The sequence below is a fragment of the Perca fluviatilis genome, chromosome 23, assembly GCF_010015445.1.
Source record: "Perca fluviatilis chromosome 23, GENO_Pfluv_1.0, whole genome shotgun sequence".
NCBI classification, from domain to species: Eukaryota; Metazoa; Chordata; class Actinopteri; order Perciformes; family Percidae; genus Perca; species Perca fluviatilis.
The window spans coordinates 12,584,580-12,606,115 of record NC_053134.1 but is presented as its reverse complement, the minus strand read 5'-3'; the positions used below and the strand labels follow the sequence as shown (position 1 = coordinate 12,606,115).

Genomic DNA, 21,536 nt, shown 5'->3' with positions numbered 1-21,536 from the left:
TAAGTACACTAGAAGTAGCACTATCAGGACCTTGAAATGTGTTATCGATGCGTTATCGAGGTGCCAAAACTACTAACAGCTCAATTTAAGAGGAAGAGGAGAGGGATGATGGGATGGAGGGAAACACATAGGAGAGGATTGGCAGGGGGTTGTGTACTGTCACGAGTGTGTCCAAACTCAATGTTACGCTTATAGGTGGCGACTAAAGAAAGAGAGAGACAAAAGATGCACACAGACGCCAGGACACAGTGGCTCAGACACTGATCTGAAACACACACATCAGCACATACACACACCAGCCGGAGCAGCTGTACCCACAGAAAGCGGGTGGAGAGATAAATGTGTGCTGAAGGCGAGACTAAAGGGGTCATTAAAAGAGGGGAGGTTGTGGCAGAAATGTGTGCCCAGGGATTTTCTTTTTTTTTTGCTCACTTTTGTGTGTGTCTGTGTGTAAGTCTATGCATACATGCAGTCGTGCATGTGTTCAATTTCCATGCAAGCAGGTTGGCCCTCCTCTTTGACGACACACACAGGCCCAGACACACACACTGTGTCAGGATTACTTCCAACTGATTAACTCCATTCAGCAGACTTTAAAGATAATCTAATCATACTAAAGGCCAAACAATGGGACAGACTTCACCACTGCCCATGCACCTTTTGTTCCCCTAATGAAGAGGCGGTCACGGGTGGAGGAGCCGGGGGCAAAATTAGACAAGAAAATTGAAATAAACTTGAGAGTGGAAAGCACGCAGAGATAAGAGACAAAGAAAGGAAGAGGACAACAGAAAGTGATTTATCATCGGAGGTGTCAAGAATGGAGAACTGGCTGTTAGATGGAACATCTAGAAGGGACACAAGTGCATCTCCTTAACTTTACAGAAAAGTTAAAGAGAGAAAAGGATCACAAAGTGCAGAAAGGAAGATATGTTAAGTGGAAAAACAAGACAAAAAGGGGACACCTGAAGAGTTTTCCTAATTTTCGGAGTAATTTTAAAACTTTGCATGTCCTGAGAATGATAATTTATTTATTTACTAATTCTAATGACTAAGTTTAATTTTCCTCTGCAGCAACTCATTACTCTGGCACAGCCAGTAGAGTCCATACACTGCTGTTTGTAGCCTAGAAAGCCACACTAACATCAACGGCAAACTTTTACATTGCCCCTCCTGTATCCATCTCCCTCTGGTCTCTTATCAAATACAGTAGCACAATGGCTGGGGGTGACAGGCGGTTTAGAGTGAGACTGTGGTGGTCAGATTAAACGGATCGTTTAGGCGAGGTGAACGCCTCTGTGAATATCAATTAGCCAGCCGTAGAATAATTAAGGACAGCCATGTTTTTTAATTAGCTGACTGCCGCAGTTTGAGCTGGGAGCGAGGGCGGAGGAGTAGCGGAGGAGGACAAGAGTGGAGGAGAACAGGAGAGGAGGATGGAAGAGGGATGAAAACAGGTGGATTATGCTGCGTCAGGCCGCCCCCCCCCACCTCCTGTATTCTCACTGATTTGCTCACATACACTATTATCTTTCACATATGCTTTTTTGTTTTAAGTGTTCTCTCCGTTCGTTTTTTCTTTTAAAGCATTCCAAGGGACTGAAATAAAAATAACTCTGTGCCCGCAGCGATCAGCAGGCTTAGGGCAACTGCATGTGTGAGTATGTACTTTTACTGTGTGTGGCTACGTATAGGACTCCCTGTTATAATAAAGACCTTTATATATTAACAATCAAGTGACAAAGCCCTCTAGCAGCCATAAGAATTATGAAGGGAGCAAAGGAGGAAGTCAGGTTAACATTGTTATAGAGCGTCAAAGTCCACGTATAGGACGAGGTCATGGTGGACGGACGGGTCACATGGGTTTCGCATTTCCAGCTGACAGTCACTGTCGGATTCTTTTAACCATGACCATAATTGTTCCATTAGCTTAACCACCCTTTTTGTCCTGTAACCGTGACGACAAAGGTACCCTAAGGCCCTAACCTTAACGAAGTGGTCATTTTAACCCAAACCATGATCCTTTCCTAAGCTATATTGTGCCTTAACCTAACCAAACCATAACTTTCATAAAACAGAGACAAATAATGTTGATAGGGGCATCAGATCAAAAAAATTATTATATGCAGTACAGTCCAAAAGTTTGGACACACCTTCTCATTCAATGTGTTTCTTTATTTTCATGACTATTAACATTGTAGATTCTCACTGAAGGCATCAAAACTATGAATGAACACATATGGAATTATGTACTTAACAAAAAAGTGTGAAATAACTGAAAACATGTCTTATATTTTAGATTCTTCAAAGTAGCCACCCTTTGCTTTTTTTGATAACTCTGCAAACCCTTGGTGTTCTCTCAATGAGCTTCATGAGGTAGTCACCTGAAATGGTTTTCACTTCACAGGTGTGCTTTGGGTTAATTAGTGGAATTTTTTCCCTTATTAATAAAAAAGCAAAGGGTGGCTACTTTGAAGAATCTAAAATATAAGACATGTTTTCAGTTATTTCACACTTTTTTGTTAAGTACATAATTCCATATGTGTTCATTCATAGTTTTGATGCCTTCAGTGAGAATCTACAATGTAAATAGTCATGAAAATAAAAAGGAAACGCATTGAATGAGAAGGTGTGTCCAAACTTTTGGCCTGTACTGTATATGCAATTTTTGAGGACTGGCATTTAGTCATTTAATTTGGAGGCCTTGCGGTGATAAAATTAGAAATTGATCCAACTTTTAAAGTATAAAATAAAACCAGCAGACATCAGCTGTCATGTTCAGTGTAAAGACTTAAGTGGTTTTCTGCCTTTTTGACTTGTGTCCTAACATGTCTAAAGTACCTATAACCACTCGTCATACATTTACCATGTCTATTAGTTGTAAGCAGTATAATCAAAATAGTTTCCCCTTAAATTGTTCCTTTTGAATAGCTTTTAGGAGGCCTGAAAGGGTAAAATTATCCAGTGTTTTACAAGAAAAGGTATTCGAGACAAGCTTGAAAAAATTGACATCATTTTGTGTGAAATAAATAAATATGTTTTTGATTATCTCCTATACCATTAATTATCATTACAACATATACATTACAACACCTTTGGGGAGTCTTGGCCCCCAGGTGAAGAACCATCGACTTAAACAAGTGATACATCTTTTGATAAAATTCTATTTAGTTCAAAGTTTACAAAACCAATTGCCAACAGCATACATTTAGGCTTGGCACCACAAGGTTTAATAAAAAAAAAAAAGGCAATTTCTTCTTACAAGAAAAAAAAAAAACACAATCCGATAATCGCTATTAGCAATTCTGTACATATTACATTTTTCATTTCACACTTCAATGATGGAGACCTCTGCATTGTAACAATGAGGTGATTCACTGTTACACTGTACGTCCGCCACATGATTATAAATCATGCTAGATGAAAATAATCTTGCAAGATGTCATGATCGATAGAGCACAAATCAAATCTCTTCACATTAACTAACAGCACCTCATCCATAACCTTGGTCTCTTTTGTCTTCCCCCTGCCACCATCAGCTGAGCCCTGATTCACCCCTGTCACGACTAGCATCATAATCAATGCTCCCTCACACCATCCGAGTGAGTGCTGCAGCACGGTGGGTCAGAGCTGCTCACCAGGGCCCATCTATCACAGAGCTGCGCGACAGGGCCCTGTGACAAACTAATACTGAAGCAGCGGGCCTCGGGTCCTTTGTGCTTCGACAAGCAGGGAGGGGGTCAGAGGGCAGCACAATGTGACCGTGCTCTGGTGTTAATTGGCACGGCGGAGGTGTAGGTGGCATGTGGGAGGTTAGAGATGGATAGAGGGAAGGGAGGGGAAGTTCATGGGGTAGAGAAGATGAAAGAGGGAGAGATGGGTCCAAGTGTGGATGGAATATGGATGACAAGATAGTTGGAAGGAGAACAGGGTTTTTTTTGACAGCTGTTGCGAGAACTGTCATATCAAGGAGATAGGAGAATATTTTAAAAGAGGGGTTTGATGAAAAAACGTTTTTGAAAAAAAACGTTTTTTGCAGCCAAAAACGAACCCATACAAAGTGCACACACGCGCAGTGTGTATAGAAACACACACAACACACACACACACACACACACACACACACACACACACACACACACACACACACACACACACACACACACACACACACACACACACACACACCTCCCACAAATCTTGGCACATCCTGTAACTGCCTCTACAACCATTGCAACTCTATCTTTAAAAGCTATCACTGGCAGATCAAATCTAAGTGATGGAGTGTAAAATGATATCACCTAACACAGACCTTACTGGCGGTTTTACACATTACCCTTAGAGTCACTAATAAAACATAAGTCCTGGTAGCAGTAGCTGTAAAACTTCATTGGAAACCATTCACTTTGGCTGGTTAATTAGCATGTGGTTTTACTGAGCTGCAATAACACTTAGGTTCAAGGCTAGCTATTAGTCTCCACGGGAGGTGGTAGGGTTACGGGCGATATAATCGTGTCAGATAAAGTGTGGTCAGTTAATGGGCTTAACCTTGACTGATAACACTAAAGGACAAACACACTGTCAAGCACTTCTTCAAACGCATACTGATGGCTGAGAAACATGTAACTTTTTATTACTAACAATCCTGCTACAGGGTGCAGTGTTACGTTTTTCTCAGGCCGCTGAATCAAGTTCAGCTTGTATCTAGTGAATGTTATCAAACGTGCTGTATTCAAAATAAATCGAAATGAATTGCACAATTATCAGAAAGTAATACTTGGTATGTGAAAGACATGCTCATATATTGAGCTTAAGTTGGCCATCACTTAAAAATGAGCCTTTACTTAACCAACTGCCTACAGTCATAGCTGTTCTGTTTGGTTTAATTCAACTGAACCCATTGAACAGATTCAATGTGGTTAATTTCAACAGTGAGTGTGATGACATTTGAATGCAGTTGCATACCAAATTAACTGAGATTGAGAGTGCATAAAGACAATGCCCTGTGTTCCGTTTTGTAAAGGCCGGACGTGCTTTAAACAAACTAGTTTGTACAACTTGTGGTCTAAATATGGCAAGTGATGATTAAATTGTTATTAGCTGTTCACAAAAACTGACTGTAGTAGTAGAATAATAGAATAAAAAAAGACCGCTTAAGAGAAGAATCCTGACTACTTTTTCATCTCCACACAACTGTTCAATAGGGATGCACCGAAATGAAAATTCTTGGCCGAAACCGAAAACGAGGAAACCGAAAACCGAAACACAAAGAAATTATGCCAATTATTAGTACCATTGCATTATGGCTATGACTGTGTACTAACTTTACTAAAATCAAGGCATTGCAATTGTATAAATTAATATTAAAGTTTAATAAAAAAAAAATCTAGCAGAAATATAGCTACAATCTGACAGTATACAGTAGCCTAAGAACAGAATAGCTTACCTATTGTTATTATTATTATTATTATTATTATTATTATTATTATTTGAGGCACTTTCTTGCAGGATTTCACTGAACATATCAGACAACGAGGGTGCATGCCCCTCATCTGGTGCAGAGAGATGAGTCTTTTTTTCTGCGCTCTGAACATTTTCGGCCGTATTGTTTCGGTGATAAAAGTATTTCGACCGAAAACCGAAAATGCCCTTTTGGGCCATTTTCGACCGAACATTTTCGGTGGCCGAATATTCGGTGCATCCCTACTGTTCAATCTCAGCATAAAGACAAGCTTGTCAGAATACCATTTTCAAAAAGTCACGAAATCTGTTGGAAAGGTGGAGTTAGTTTGAAGTAAGAAAGCAACACAGACCAACAATAATCCATCATATGATGCCTGCTTTATCTTCTTATCATGGCAACCATTTAAAATGTAATAAGTGTCAAAGGCTTTCTTTCCTTCTAATTCTAGTACCAATTCTTATATGTGATGGATGAAGTTCAGTTGCTCTGTGGACTCTGATGGTACGACCAACAAAGAAAAGAAATACACCCTAAAACGTTAGTTGAGTTGGCTATTGTTTTAACAGTCCACTATACAGAGCAACAGGAAACATGGGGACAAAGGCTGTTTTTGAATCAGTTACATACGTCTAAGACAGCTGGACCACAAGGACGCCCCGAAACAAACTTGACAGCATAGCCACCCTTTCACAACATAATAATGCAGCATCCTGGGGCCCGCTTTACAGGGATTTATGTCAGTGGAGCTGGGAATAGTCAAAAAAAAGTCAAAAGGAGCAGTGATTAATCATTGGGAACAAGCTGGCCGTGCTAAGAAGCTCTGACTGAAGCAATTACCTTCTGACCATTATGCTGTAAATATGTGTCTATTTTTTATGCACATATTGTTTTGACACTTGCTTTTGCTGTGGAACCAGTGTTTATGCCAGCACAGCAGCAGTGTCCAGATGCTGCTTACCAGGTGTCTGTTGGCATGCAATATGTAGCAAAGTGGCTGATCATCAAAACAATAAATAAGTTACTCGTCAGTTCAGGTAACTCATGTTTGTATAAATGTTTGCATCCGATTCTAGCAAGGTTCAAATTTTTTTTGAAAAATCCTGTTTTCACAAACCCTGTACAAGAACATATAATGGTACGTTATTACTCCTATATATGTTTGCAAACTTTAGTAACTTGACTTGATCTTTGGCAAACAAATGACTGACGCATTGGAGCAGCCTGGTTGAAAAAGACATCGAAGCCACAGGCTGCAGACAGAATTACTCTCACAGGGATCTCTTAGTACAGTGAGTAATGATGCAATGACCTGGTGGGTCAAAGGGCTGACATACCCAGGACAGGCACTGAGGGGCCAAGACAGGGACCAAAGGCCAAGAGGTGTAGGTGGCGAGTGTGGGTGTCTCAATGTTTGTGCGTGTATCCTAACTACTGGCTGATTAAGGGCACATTAAAATGAAGTGTCCTTGTGGAGTCTGTAGCTCATTGACTGTGAACAGGGGTCAACAGAAGGCTTGATGTGAACCAGCTGGCCTTAATGATGCTGACACAGGGGCATCAACCCACTCACACATTTATATCTCCTTTACACTTCTCCCAAATGTGGAGATGTTTAAAGAATATACTAATTTATTTTCGGGAAGGATATAAACAGCCAGGTTCATAGTAATCATAAGATAATTATAAGCTTATAAAAGATAAGTAGTAACATGCTTCCTTTAAGATGTTCTAAAGAATGAAAAGCAGGGAATGTCATAGGAAATGCTTGGAAAGAAAAATCGTCCAGTGAAAACGAATGGGACAAGTGAGCCCACAAAAGCCCCTCGGCCTTTGTTGGAGACACCACCTCCACTGCTCCACTGCCAGCTCCTTCGCTGAGGGACGGCAACAACATCTGCTGGCTCCGAGATTGATTAATTGGCTGATCGGGTGCCCGCGGTGTAAACTGATTGATTGATCATCTTGTGGTTGGAGCTGCCTTTATCTAGAGCCCTGGGGAGCGAACCTCTGGAGGTCCCCAGTCATCGGTCATGTCCAACACACAGGAGAAGACGGAGGAGAGATGAAGAGCTGTGGGTTCATTACTGAGACATGGGGGGCATGTATGAAGGAAGTCTCAGCCAAGATGGGAACAGGGGGCATGCCGAGAGAAGAATGGGAACATGGGGACAAAGGGGCTGAGCATGAAAGGAAGGGAGTAGATACTTTGGTGCTTGTAGAGAGGAAGCTAGATACAGACATACATGAAGGCAGAAAGAAAAAAAGGAGTGTGGCCAAGCCAACAACAACATCAGATGGAGAATCTTGTCCATAATGACAAGCACTTTATTAATCGCATATTGAGGAAATTCAATACACTTTGTTGTTGTGATTCCTGAAATACACACATACCTACACTTACACACACACACTATAGACATGTCAGAGCGAAAGGGTTGCCAAGGAGTTGGGGGTTCAATGACTTGCTTCAAGGCACCAAATAATTAAGAGAGCTAGACTGTCATGATTAATTGTCTCATTTAGTTAAAGGAAGGTATTAGTACTACTAACTATGGTTATTTGGAGCTTCTTTTTCAGGATCCAGGTTTTGTTTGAACATAAAACCTCCACTCACTTATAATTCCTGACCACAACTCTGCAGTGTTGCCAAGTCCGCTTATTATATGCGACTTTGGGCTTGTTTTTCTGTAAAGTCGCTTACAAATATTGGTAGTTGCGGGTCACGTTTTTTTTGGGCTTGTTTCTAAAGTGTATTTGCTTATTTGGGCTTGTTCCCAGCTCCATAATAAGTTGTCAAGCAGATATTTTCTATATGTTATTTAAACGTAGGAGTTTGTCTTGCCTGTTCCTTCTGTCCCTCCCTTTTCCCCATACACACAGGAGACAGCAGAGTTTTTTCCCACCCACATCCTGCTTCTAATTGGCTCTGACCCAGATGGCAACGAGTACTAGGCAATCAGAGGCAGAGCAGGGCAATCGTTTTTTTTTCTGTTTAGGAAAACGTCAGTGAGTGATGAGAAAGATAATGGTGGCGTTATTCTTCATATATATGAGGCTAAAGTGTTTTAGACCAAGCCTCATCCTCACCTGTTCAAATGGTTTTGACAGGAATGGTTTTTAAACCAGTTTCCTTTATTTAAGTCTTTTCTAACTCACTCATTTGTTTATCAGAGCAGGAGCCACTTTATTGCTGCACACTAAGATTATCAATAATTTCTCCCGTTTCTGGGTTATAGTTATTTAAATATGGGATCTTCTGCAGTCCCTGCAATAATAAATAACGAATTTGTGAATTCAGGATGATATTTATTTGTGTGTGCAAATTGTAATTATCAGAGGTTTACGGTGTATATAATGTACTTGGTACATCAGTCTATATTTGATATCCATCAGTTTTCTAATGTTAAATAATGTTAAAAGGTGGTTTAACTAACTCTTGTGATCATTGTCCTGAAGCTCAGGGGGGAGAAAAATAAATAAACTACCGTGTGTACAGTTTTGCAAAATTGCGCACAGTTTATCAATCTGTCCACATAGAAAACCGTGCACACAGTTTATTTATTTTTCTCTTCCCGGAACCTAGGGGGGCTCCGTAGAAAACGTCGCTTGTTTTGGGCTTGTTTTCACAGGCCTGGTTGCTTATTTGTCTCGCAAGATCTGGAAACACTGCAACTCTGTTTAAAGGGATATTTCACCACTGGAAAGATTAATATGTATTTAAATTGGGCCATTTAAGTAGTAGAAATGTGAAATTTATTTAGAAATTGGGGCCTTCTAGACCGAGAAAAGCCAGAAAATGTGTTTTTGGCTCATGTGGATGAAACACAACAACTCCCAGAATGCACTTGTTTTGCTTCCCTACAAGGCCACCCCCAAGCCACGCCTACCGGTTACAGAGAGGCAGTGAAGTCAAGTCAAGTGGGTTTTATTGTCATTTCATCTATATACACTGTATATAGTGAAACGAAACGTTTCACCGTGGCTCAAGTGGTGTTACACATTTAAAATATATAAAAACGTCATTTTATAAAAATGACATTATATAAAAACGACATACAAGACAGGCGACATTTAGTGCACACACTATACATAAAGTGCAATTACTACTTAAAGTAGAGCATAGTTAAGCCAGACAAGGGACAGGACAGACAACAGACAACAAATGACAGGACATAACTAGACTTGTAACAGAGCACAAGTAAGTTAGGTTAGGTTAGGTTCACCGTGAGGTGAAGGTAGAATATAAGAACTTTCTTGAGATTTGCGTGGTTGAAATCACCAGCAACAATAAATAGTCCATCCGGAAGTGTGCTTTGGAGCTTCAAAAATACCTTCCGCCATCGTGGTTAGCCTACTAAAGTATGAATTAATTACTCAGCTTTCTCCACAGAGCAATAGCCTGTTAGCTTAGCTTCAAGATGGCGGACACTATTTTGAAATTCTGGGAGTGAGTCCCACCCCCCATGGGCGGGTTGAAAACATGTGGAACTAGCTGGCTGTACTATGGCTGTAGTCCATAGCCTCGGGCCAAAAATACCTCCAATGACGCCAAATGACGATTTTTGCGTCATCAGAGGCTTTTTTCCAGACACACAATACAGAGAAGTATCGCCTCAGGGGGACATGAGGGAAGGAAGCACGGTCATTTGAAAATACTACCGGGTTTCTACTGATACAAAGCTTAATGCTAATCGGTGAAGTATCCCTTTAACATCTGAGCAGTGAGAGCAATGGGATTCTGGGAGAAGGTGGTGGCGCGAATGCTAGTACGCATTCATTCAGACACATAAACCTATGGCTTTACTTGACAGCAGAGGACACAGTGGAAAAAAACCTGAGAGTAGATAGGGGCATATTGTCTTTGGACAACAGATGTCCCTAGGGAGCAAAGTGAATGAGAGAGAGTTGGTGGAAGAGAGAAAAGAGATGGAACAACCTAGAGGAGAAAGAAGGTGAGAGGAATGTGGAAGGAAAGACATAAGGGGAAGACATGCAGGTGGGAGAAAGACAGCCCGAGGATATGTTGCTGACACTGGACCTTGTGGATAACTCAAGCTGCATGTGCCTGACCCGTCAGTGTACATGTACCTGCAGCATGTGAAGCCTTACCAGGATCCATCTGCATGTTAAAATCCATCCTAGTGTATATGCAAGTGACTGAATCCTTGTTTGATTATGGCTGTGGGCATACTGTACATATCTCAGCGCACATGCTGTGTATCAATGCATATTCATTCCACCCAGCAGCAGGTGGTCTTCCCAGGCCTGATGAAGCCGGGAGGGGGCCACAGTCCACCTTCAGCTTCTGTCCATCAAGCCCATGTCAGCAGATTCAGGGTCACCTCTAATCCGCTAACCTCTTTATCTGAATGATGATGCACAGAAAAGAGCCATTTTGATGTTAGTTTCTTCTCTTAAATCACAGGTTAGCCTGTTCATTTATTATTGACTTGTAAGTATGATCCTTTACACCTACATGTCAAATCGTATTAATGAGTAAATAAATATTCTTATTTCATCAAAATAATTCCTGCATGCAGATACAGTGCTATGTTGTTGCTATTCCTCCCAGATTATTTGAAATGTGTTTAAAGTTTACACTTTTTTTGTAGTTTTTTAGTTTTTAGAGTTTGTTACCTATTTTGAAAACTGCTTTGTGGATCAATTTGGGTTTCTGGCTTGTTTGCTCTCTATTTCTCCCCCTATCTTGTATCCTTTTTCCATTCTCTCACAGATTATATATCTCATCCAGATTTTCTGCTTCCTGACTCCCCTCTCTTTGTTCCCTCCATATGTTGAAGTTCATTCCATCGTTCAATCAAAATCTCTACCTCGAGCACCATTAGCTGAGCTGACTGTTCTATACTATAGAACCTCATTAATACCACTCTCCTGTCAGAGCCAAGAGGGAAAACACAGAGAAAGACCAAAAAAAGGGAAAGGGATGAGCTCAAAAGAAAATATGTGTCATATTACACATCCAACACATCTACTGCACTGAGCCACATGCATACAATGCGTCCAAGTTAACTCAGAATGCTTGCTTTTCTAACCTTTGCACTTAAACATCTTGCCAATTCAGCTAGGATGAGTGAAAGAGAGAGGTTAGGAAACAAAAAGAAAATATTGCAAACTATTCTCAATAATACTATAGGCTGCAAAGAGGTTGCGACTATTACATTCCCAGTTGTACCACTGACATGAAGGGAAGAATGTCGGGTTCGACAGGTTACATTTTATAAAATACAGTTGCATGTCTCAACTTCACTGAAAATGATTTGCACCTTTTAATAACGGTCCGTTTCTTGGAGTGATCTTGTTTTTTCTGATATTCTCTCTACCAATGCACAGAATTGATAGTACAGACTTATTGATAGTTAGTACAAGGCCCTATAAAAAGGAGACAAATTGAAGAATATGCAACCACACAAAATAACACCATGGCAAACAACAAATAGGCATTCAAATTCACTGCTTATCTACTGCTTCTCACTCTGAAAACTCTAAAATCCATTAAACCCTGTTAAAATCAGTACAAACCTGCCAAGGTTCACTCTTAAAATCACTAAAATGATAATTGCGGTTATTGCAATCACTTTGACCAGAAAAAGAAATCAACTTTTTACTAAATGACAGTTAAGCAGTCGCTGTATACGTGTCTTTAGCTGCAATGAATGGCTGAAATTGTAATTCATAAGACACTCACTAATAGTGACGTGAAATACATATAGGAAAAAGAAAAGTCAAACCTAAAAACCTTTAAAACTTAAAAATCGTGGCCTGGTTAGCTCAGTTAGTAGAGCGGGCGCACATACGTAGAGGTGTATGCCTTGAAGGAGAAGGTCCAGGATTTGAGTCTGACCTGTGACGGTTTCCTGCATGTCTCCCCCCCCCCTCTCTCTCTTTCCCCTTTCATATCTCACCTGTCCTATTCATTAAAAGCGGAAATGCCCACAAAAAAAATATGCATTGTGCTGAAAGTGCTATTAGGTAATTAGTTTCTGTTTACATAAGTCAAATGCATTCACTGCTTAGACAAAGGTGAAAAAGAGCACACAGCACAATAAGATATTTCTGGTCAGCTTTCCAAAATGTTTATAACAAATGAGGATAAATACATAAATACATACACCGCCCACTGAGGCTGAAGCAGTAAATTGACTGTAAAGGCTCTCTTGTCAGAAAGAAGTGTTCCTGACACCAGTATCCATCCATCAATCGAAACGCTTCCGTATCCCAGCCCCGCCGCTGGCCGCTTGCAGTGCCAATTAGCTGACAGGGTAAGGGCCTGGCGCAGAGTGCCAGCCATGGGCCATGCCAATTAGAGCCTGAACTCCTGTCTAACCCTAATGCTGGCATGGTGTGTGGGCACCACACCCTGGGCAGGGGTGAGGTAGGGCTGCTGACACTCTTCAAGACGTGAAAGAGGGAGCATTCCAAAGACAGGAAGGAGAAAGAGAACAAATGGACACATATATGTATAGTCAATCAGAGGGGCAGTGGTGCAGACAGAATATCTGCTCACTTAATTTCACACAAAGACAAAACATGCCTCTACCTCATGCACTGAACTTAAAAAAATACAACTGAAGGTTATTGAAAGATTTGCATTTCCAAAAGGCAACTAGAAATAAAAAATACATAGCCGATTGTCATGTTGTTTGTACTTTTTCAGTGACCTAAATAATTAATCATTGTGGAGGGAATATAGTTTGTAAGGTCCCATGTATACTTATATTATATATTATATCCACAGTGATATAAGAGTTTATCCAAAAGACCACAAAATCACCCCCAAATTCTAACCTATAAGAGGTTGTATTATTGCTCTTTTTCTCTTAACACTTTGAAGAGAAGACTTTTGATATCACCAGGCAAAAAATAGTGAAGTATTGTGTCACCAATCAAAGTGTGTGGCCAACAAATAACTCATAAACCCCAGCCAGACTGGGGGGAAAACTTATTCTTCACAAACTGGAGAAACAATCTGAGGAGGAACAAGCTGGTGGTCCTATTTGTTGAAGGTACCCCTTACTTTTGGGTTGATCTGTGATTTATGCCACATCACCCTTACCTCTTTCGTAACACATCTACAGAGCAAAAACACCTGAAAAAAAAGAACTTTTACCTTCATACAAATCAAACAGACTGACAAATCTCTTAAATCCAGTTACATCAAGCCTGGCAGGAGTTGTGCTTACAACAGCTCAGAGAGCTGGAGTCAAAGATGCAATTTGTTCTTGGTGAGCTGAGCATATCCACAATATATGTAAATCACAGTGTGCCACTACCTCTCTTTATCTCATTCAAAGTAAAAAAAAAAAACATGAGGACCTTTTCTATCCCCAATCTTCTTTATACTCTGTGATGTGGAGAAAAAATAATAAGTTTAGAGAAACAGAAATGTTTCTTATATTTATTTTATTTCCCTCTCTATTTTTTTGAGATACCACCAACGGACACCAATTCAAAACCCAGCAAGTCTCCTTTAATACCTGGGAAATTAAATTGTCAGCCCATTATCAGCAGGGTCCAGTCGGCTGTATCTAAAATGCAACAGCAAAGAAGCACACAAGATTTCACCCCCCAAAAAATGAGCAGGACATTTGCCTGAGACTGCAGTTTTGTAGAGGGGTGGAGGGGAGCGCAGTGCCTGGGTGAGCAGAGGGGGACTTTCTGCATTTAAAATTTTAAGCTTTACCCAAAGTCATTTTCAAGCCAGCCAAGCATCAAATGGAACACAGTTTAAGGAAAGAGTAGGCACTGATTTTCTCCAGGAGCTTTGACAGGATGGACATGGTGTGTGTGTGTGTGTGTGTGTGTGTGTGTGTATATGTGTGTGTGTGTATGAAGCAAACAAACATTCTTGTTATGCTGTATTATCCCTTGCTGTGAAAGCCGAGGTGGTGGAAAAATCATGGAACATCACATTAGCTATTGGTATATACACTACAGTGTATGTGTTAGTGTATGTCTGTGTGCATGATAGAGAGAGGGATAAAGACGAAAATAAAGGCAGCAACAAAAGCATGATTAACAATGACAGGTAAAACAAGGCTCTGGAGATCAGCATCCTGTTTCTATTGGGTTTCGTGTGTAATTAATTAGGGTTATTAGATGGGTTAAATGCAGAGGATACATTCCACATATGTGTAAATTTACTTGGCAAATAAAAGAAATACATAATATTATTGGCCCTTATCTCCATATTAGCAAACATTTATTTCCCTTTCACATTGAACTTACTTCCGTATTAATATTTAGAAATGCAGTTTAAGGGTTCTTTCCATTGATAGTTTTTATACAACAGTCTATTGGCATTTTTTCAATTACGTGGTACCTGCTCGACTCTACTCGGCTCGACCGCAGTGCCCCATCCTCCATTTCCAATTGAAGATTTAGTACCGAGGCAAGCGTGGCTGGTCGTCATAGCTACGCCGCAGGAAACTGCCGTTACCTAACGCGACACACACACAGAAAGTCGAAGGTGTGTTGTTTATGACTCTCGGCATTCTGCTGTTGCCACAGCCAGAAGACAAATTTTGTTTCAAAATAAGCTGGAGGCAGCCAAAAAAAAAAAAAAGAAAAATACAGCTGGCTGAACTATTGAAAAATGGCAGTTTTGTTCAGGACACCGCTGTCTGTCACTAGCAATGATGACGCAGTGATTAGTGACGATTCTCTCTGACCAATCAGTAGTCTGCAGGTTTTCACGTCACCTTTTGGTATCGCCTCAGCTCGCTTGGAACCTCAATGGAGGTGGTACTAAAAAAAGTACCTGTTAGCAGGGACCAGGGACTTGTTTTCGTAATGGAAAACCAAAAAAGGCGAGTAGAGTCGAGGCGAGTCGAGCAGGTACCATGTAATGGAAAAATGCCATATAGAGGCCTGTTTCTTCAATTGTGATCTGCTGAGTGACACAGAAAGTTTGGGGGTTTTATCAATTTATTCTCTTCAAACCTATATTCTCGGGCCACCTTTGACTTACAGTCAGTGGACCATAAAAGAGCAAAGCTATCATTTTACGGATTGATCCAAGAACCACCTGTTTAAGAGCAACTGTACCCAGGCTAATAATCCTGCTTGCATCACCAACTAGTGGTGACAACAGGCTTTTTCCAAACCCTGTACTGCTGTGATGTAACATGGCGCTGCAGCATTACACTTAAGCATCACAGCTGTCTGTAGTCACAAGTACCATACCTGACCACACCCAGCTGTGAACCTGGATGTGGTCAGAGATTCCAGACACTTTCAGCCCATAGAGGCCAGTGCAGCTACATTTTTCCTTCCATAATCTAGAGTGGAGATACTACAATAAATGAGGTAGTGTATAACCAGGCTGAATGTTGGTTGTCGGTTCAATCTTGACATGCCACCGTTGAAGTTTCTGTTTATACTCAAACACGCTCCTCTTCAATGGAAACTAACTCACAAACCCTACTGAAAAGGTCCTAGCACATCCTTCTAAAATAGTCTCATCTCATAAAAAAAAGGTTTTAATTGGTTTCACTGTTATGTGTGGATGCTTTAACTACTATGTGAATTATTTATTAATTATGGCCTTTACATTTCCTGATAGAAAGGTAAACGTCTCCATCTGTGTCTCTCATAACTTATATTTTTAGATGTTTTTAGGATTACCCTGTCTGTTTTGAGCATGTCTCTTTGATATGATCAGAACAGAATATCTGCAAGGGAAATAAAAACAATTAAACAGTTCTGTTTTGTTTTTTGTTATCAAGTGACTTACACAAATCTAAAGATATCCTTCTGTTGCATATTTATATACGTTATACTGTTGCCTAGTGTTTCTCAATGTGAGTGTTAGCTTAAGGTCTTAAATTGAAAAAAAAGAAAAAGGTAAATGTAAGATCGAAGTGTTTTAGACCAGTTGCCAACGGTAGACAAAACCATTGCCGCCAGGTAGACCCCACCTAGGCCACTGTTTGGAACTTGGAAAGATTGATGACTCTAGGTTTGATTGAAAAGTCTGCCTGGGGCTTAGAGCCTGTGTCTCGGTGAAACGCTGTGGCCAGTGATTGATTGGCCACTGGGCCAGTTTGGCTCCGCAGGGAGCAGAGTCGTTGAAATCAAAAGAGGCGACGGCGGAAGTCTGTGATTTCATTAAAACACAGATGAGTGGACTGACAGATGGCTGTGGACTGTAAATAAGTGTATGACTTGTGTACTAGTATATCTCTCCGTCAAAACTCATTTGTGACTGTACATAAAGACAAGATGACATTTATATTGAGCTAATTCACTCAACTGGTCTTTTCTTCTTTGACTTCACCAGTTATCTGCAAAGAATCACACATTCCTAATTGAGGTTGTTGGGAAATGAATCACTAATTGACCTGTTCTCTAATTAAGTGTTTATTTGTGTGTAATGAGTCTACTAAGTAACTCCTTGATGAGGCCATCTTGACCGCATTAAGCCAACAATCAGAGTTTTTCCACACAGGGCTGACTGCTCATTAAATCACACTCATCCAGAAATGATTCTGAATGACCACATGATGAGAAGATAAAGTCTGTCTTTATTAGGTTGCCAAGAATGTTGGAGACAAAACAACGCAGTGTTAAGTGTTACAAATATTTTCTTTACAGTATGAATTTTACCAGATAGACCCTTGGTTATATAAGGCCACTGTGATCTCGACAATTAAAGCTTTTTCTTCTGCTCTAGACAATAGAGGTGTTGAAATTAATCAAATAATCGATGCATCGAATCATGGACATAGACGATGCTGCATTGATAATCGGCAGGCTCATAATCGATTATTTCCGTTTACAATTTAATGTAGACCTAGCAACATTTCTGTTTACATATTCTGTTATGTTTTGCGCATTCAGGAAGTGTAGTTTTATGTATCCAATTTATTTAGTATTAGAGCACTGCAGAATGTTTTGTTTTTTAAGCTTGAAAAGCTATGAATTAAATATCTTATATGGCTTTAACAGAAAAATGTATTTGACGCATCGTGATGCATCGAGATATCGAATCGAAGACATGATAATCATAATCAAATCGGGAGATCAGTGAAGATTCACACCTCTACTAGACAAGCAGGCATATTCCAGCCACATAAAGAGTGAAATAAAAAAAGACAAATACAACTTCCCAAAAACTATAGATACTCAAAGGCTCATTTAAATGGCAATCATTCAAACAGTAATGGTATCTGCTTGTTTGCTATGCTCCAAATAGCTGGTCAAAGAAGACAAGCTGAAAACACCATGCAACATGAGTTTATGCCGAAAACTCAAATATACTGCTGTGCTTCTAACTACCGTAAACCCCTCGTGGACGTCAGTGTTCCCCTTTTCTTTTACTGCCCCCTGAGCGGCAGAAAATGTGTGAGCGCTGACACTGAACATGTTCCCCTCAGACAACAGAACCCCAGGAACCCAACAACAATCTACAAGACAACACACACCCCTGCCTACACTGCGGTGAAGTTTCAATTACTGATAGTCAAGTCAGCCTGATAGGGAGCGGAGTGACTACTGGTGGAAAAACCTGAAAGACAAGCACTCCCACTAGGGTGGTAGAAACCATCTAGGACCCTGGCTACACTTGGCACCACTGTGATTTATATTTAAACACAACTACATTGCATTAAATGACAAGTTAAGATGCCAAACAACATTTGCTACATGAATAGATTTGAAAAATAGTTTGCTTCAACATACTTCTACTATACTAGCTATTATCCTCGCTCAATAGCTCCCTAAAATATGCTGAAATTAAAGGCATTTCGTTTTCTTTCAGTACTTAATATGGTAAAAAAGAAAAAAAAAAAAATAGCGCAATAACAAGCAGAATCTATAAACAGAATCTAAATCAATAAAATCTAAACGCTACCCCAGCCCGAGTCTAACCCCATGTCTCAGGGCAATTCTCCAGAATGGGTGTCACTGTAATTGGTGCAGCTATGGTTATGGTCATTATAGTTGAACATGGGGAGGCACAACTGCTCACAGCAACGCTCTCATTGTGTGTGAAGTAGAAGGGGGACTGTATGGGGTCCTGCTGCTCACCGTGACCTGTATCTTAATGAGGAGGGCAAATCAATACTATGCTGGACAAAGAACACAACAATTACAGCTGCCATAGACAAGTGGCAATGAACATGAAAGTAGGGCTCAGGTAATTCAAGTTAAATTTAAACAATTTGAAGTGCAATAAAATCGCAGATGCAATGACATCTAAATTCTGACTTAATATACAGTATATATATATATACAGTATATATATTATATATATATACAGTATATATAATATATAATATATATATATATTGCTAACGAGGGAACAACGTGTTAATTGCTAACGATAGTCTGTTGCTGTGGAGCGCCACTTGTTCTTTGGCTCGTGGGGTGTGTGCAACTCTTTTAGTATACGTGCTAGAGAACTTGCACTACTGCAAAAACAATCTGTCGAAGCCCAGCAGCTTGTTCTTCTCTATACGGGGATATAATGCAACAAATGTCCCCAAATGGGCTTTAACCAGTGAGTTTGCAGTCTGTATGTCTGGGCCACTTAGATGCCCTGAAATAGTGTTTTTGAAATGTGAGCAGTAAGAAAAAGGCGTATTGTAACAGGGTGCTGTCTTAAAATACGATGATCTGTAGAAAATAACAAAAAGATGGCTATCCTGTAACCTTTTTTGTAGTACAGAAAAGTACTTTGTGTGTGTGTGTGTGTGTATATATACTGTCAACACCTTATGTATTGTCTTATAGACTACAGTGGTATGTCCTTGAGCAATAATCGCTATATAAGATTACTTTTCTTTTCTTTTTAACTGTCTTTATTTTTGCTTTTATGCTAGGTTTAGCATTGAATCTCACTACACAAAAAAGCGTTATGTTTTAGTATAATAATAATAATAATAATAATATAATACTTTTAAGAGGTTGTTAGGTTTACTAGGAAAATCACCACTTAAAGCTCTATCAGCAACCAGATTATGTGCTTACAGTAAACCATGACCTCTCCCTTTCTCGATCTTAACGAGAGGGGTACTTAAAAGCAACTTGTGAAATTAAAAAAATACTATACATGCTCATATTTCAAGTTAATCTTATCAATATATATTTCTGCTCTTTTTTCCTTTTTTTGAATAAAAAGAAATACAGCCTCACACTGAGACCTGAGGGACAGAAAGACAGACAGGCATAAAAGACCTTAAGAACATGTTTTATGTTCCATCAAAAAGGAGTTCACTGTGGGTAGCGGACAAACGGAGTGAAAAGACAATGGGTGGGAGACGTCTTGGGCGAGAGTCTGCCTTTTAAAACGGAAAAGTCCAACTCCAGTTGAAAAGAACAGTGGCTGTGTGGAAGCGCCTGACTTGACAATTACATGAGTGGTGCGAACGGCACTGCTCTTCCACTGATAACCCGTCGGATTCTATTAAAACTCCAGCACTCCAAAAGAATGCTCAAACTGAGGAAATTATCACACAGGCATGCAGAAGCACACACTCGCTCGCTCTCTTCCCCCGTCTCTCTCGCTCTCTTCCCCCGTCTCTCTCTCTCTCTCTCTCTCTCTCTCTCTCTCTCTCTCTCTCTCTCTCTCTCTCTCTCTCTCTCTCTCTCTCTCTCTCTCTCTCTCTCTCTCTCTCTCTCTCTCTCTCTCTCTCAAATGTGTGTGCTTTAAGGATGTAGAGACAAAGTGGAGGGAGAACAGAAACTATCAACTGGATTTACACTGAAAATATACTGTAGGTTACAGACAAATAATAAAAACAAAGAGCGGATATCAGTGTGTGTGTGTGTGTGTGTGTGTGTGCGTGCATGCTCAGTCTCATACTGAATGCATAGCCACTGCAGTGCTGCTATCTGTACGTAGTCCCAAAGGCTGCTTAAGGCCCTTGGTTAGCCCTGGGGCCACAAGTAAAAGCTTCATAGCGCATAGGAGGAAAAGTTCTCTTAAGTACAAGGAGTTAGTACTTTAGGAGCATGCAGGCAATGACAAGCACAAGGACGCTCCGCTGTGACAGTTCAGTAAGACCCAGCACTCACGTTGCTGCTAACATATTACAGATAGAAAGCAAGTGTTCCATTCTTGCCCTCTCTCCCCTCCTCCTACCTCTTCCCCTCATTTGGCCTGTCTCCCTCCCTATGAAAAACAGAAATTAAATTACAGGAAACCTACAACTGAAACAGCTTTCTTCACAGAAGCTGAAGGGGAAAAACACATCACATCATGCGTCTCCCTCCCTCGCTTACCTCTCTCTCTACCTTTTTTTTTTTTCTTTTTGTTTTGATCGCTGTTCCAAATGAGGGATCCCTCATACACTTGTCCTGCGGCGTGGAATCACGTCAACGCTTCTCCCTCTCTCTCAACAAAATGATTCATTTTTCTATTACGGCGATGAACGTGTGAAATGAGCTATATAATCAATAGCATAGGTTTGTAAACAGCAGCCGCACTCGAGGGAAAATGTGTTTTCTTTTAGAAAACAATACGCTGCCTGTGTGTGTGGTACGGAAAGCTCATCTGACAATGTTTACAAGGGCAATTTACAGTATAATAAAATAAAGACAGGCTGCCCAAAATGAAGGGAGCTTTTATAATACAGCAGGATGAACAAGCAGAGATATGGAGGACAACAATATCGAAGATGTGGATACAGCAAAGAGGTGTTTACTTACCATTTGTTTTTTTTAAATGAGCTTAATCTGCGCTTTGAATTTGCATTATGTAGATAAAGCTTTGACATCTTAAAAATGACTATGAAAAAACTGTTAAATGTACTGTGTGCGCAGGGTGTCAGTGTCGACACAGTCTAGCTGGTTCTATGAATTACTGCTCACAGCGAAAGTCACACACTCACAGCCCTGACATTTTGTCACAGAACCAAGCAAGACCTGTCGATTACAGAAAATAGGTTCACCTCTGTGTCTCTGTGTGATAGAACAGGAATGTGTGAACGTAAAATGGGACCTGTCTTCATGTAAAAATGGCTTTCATCAGTGAGTCTGTGCTCGCAAGGTCAAACAGTTCAAATGTTCAATGTTTGTTTGATACAGTGGTGCACGTTCATCCAACTCAATGTTC

At 40.3% G+C, this 21,536-nt stretch overlaps 1 protein-coding gene across 5 annotated transcripts in view; it reads right to left on the bottom strand.

Moving 5' to 3' along the window:
- Nucleotides 1-21,536, bottom strand: part of chchd3a (coiled-coil-helix-coiled-coil-helix domain containing 3a) — a 73,532-nt gene that overhangs the window by 28,766 nt on the left and 23,230 nt on the right. The window lies entirely within an intron of this gene.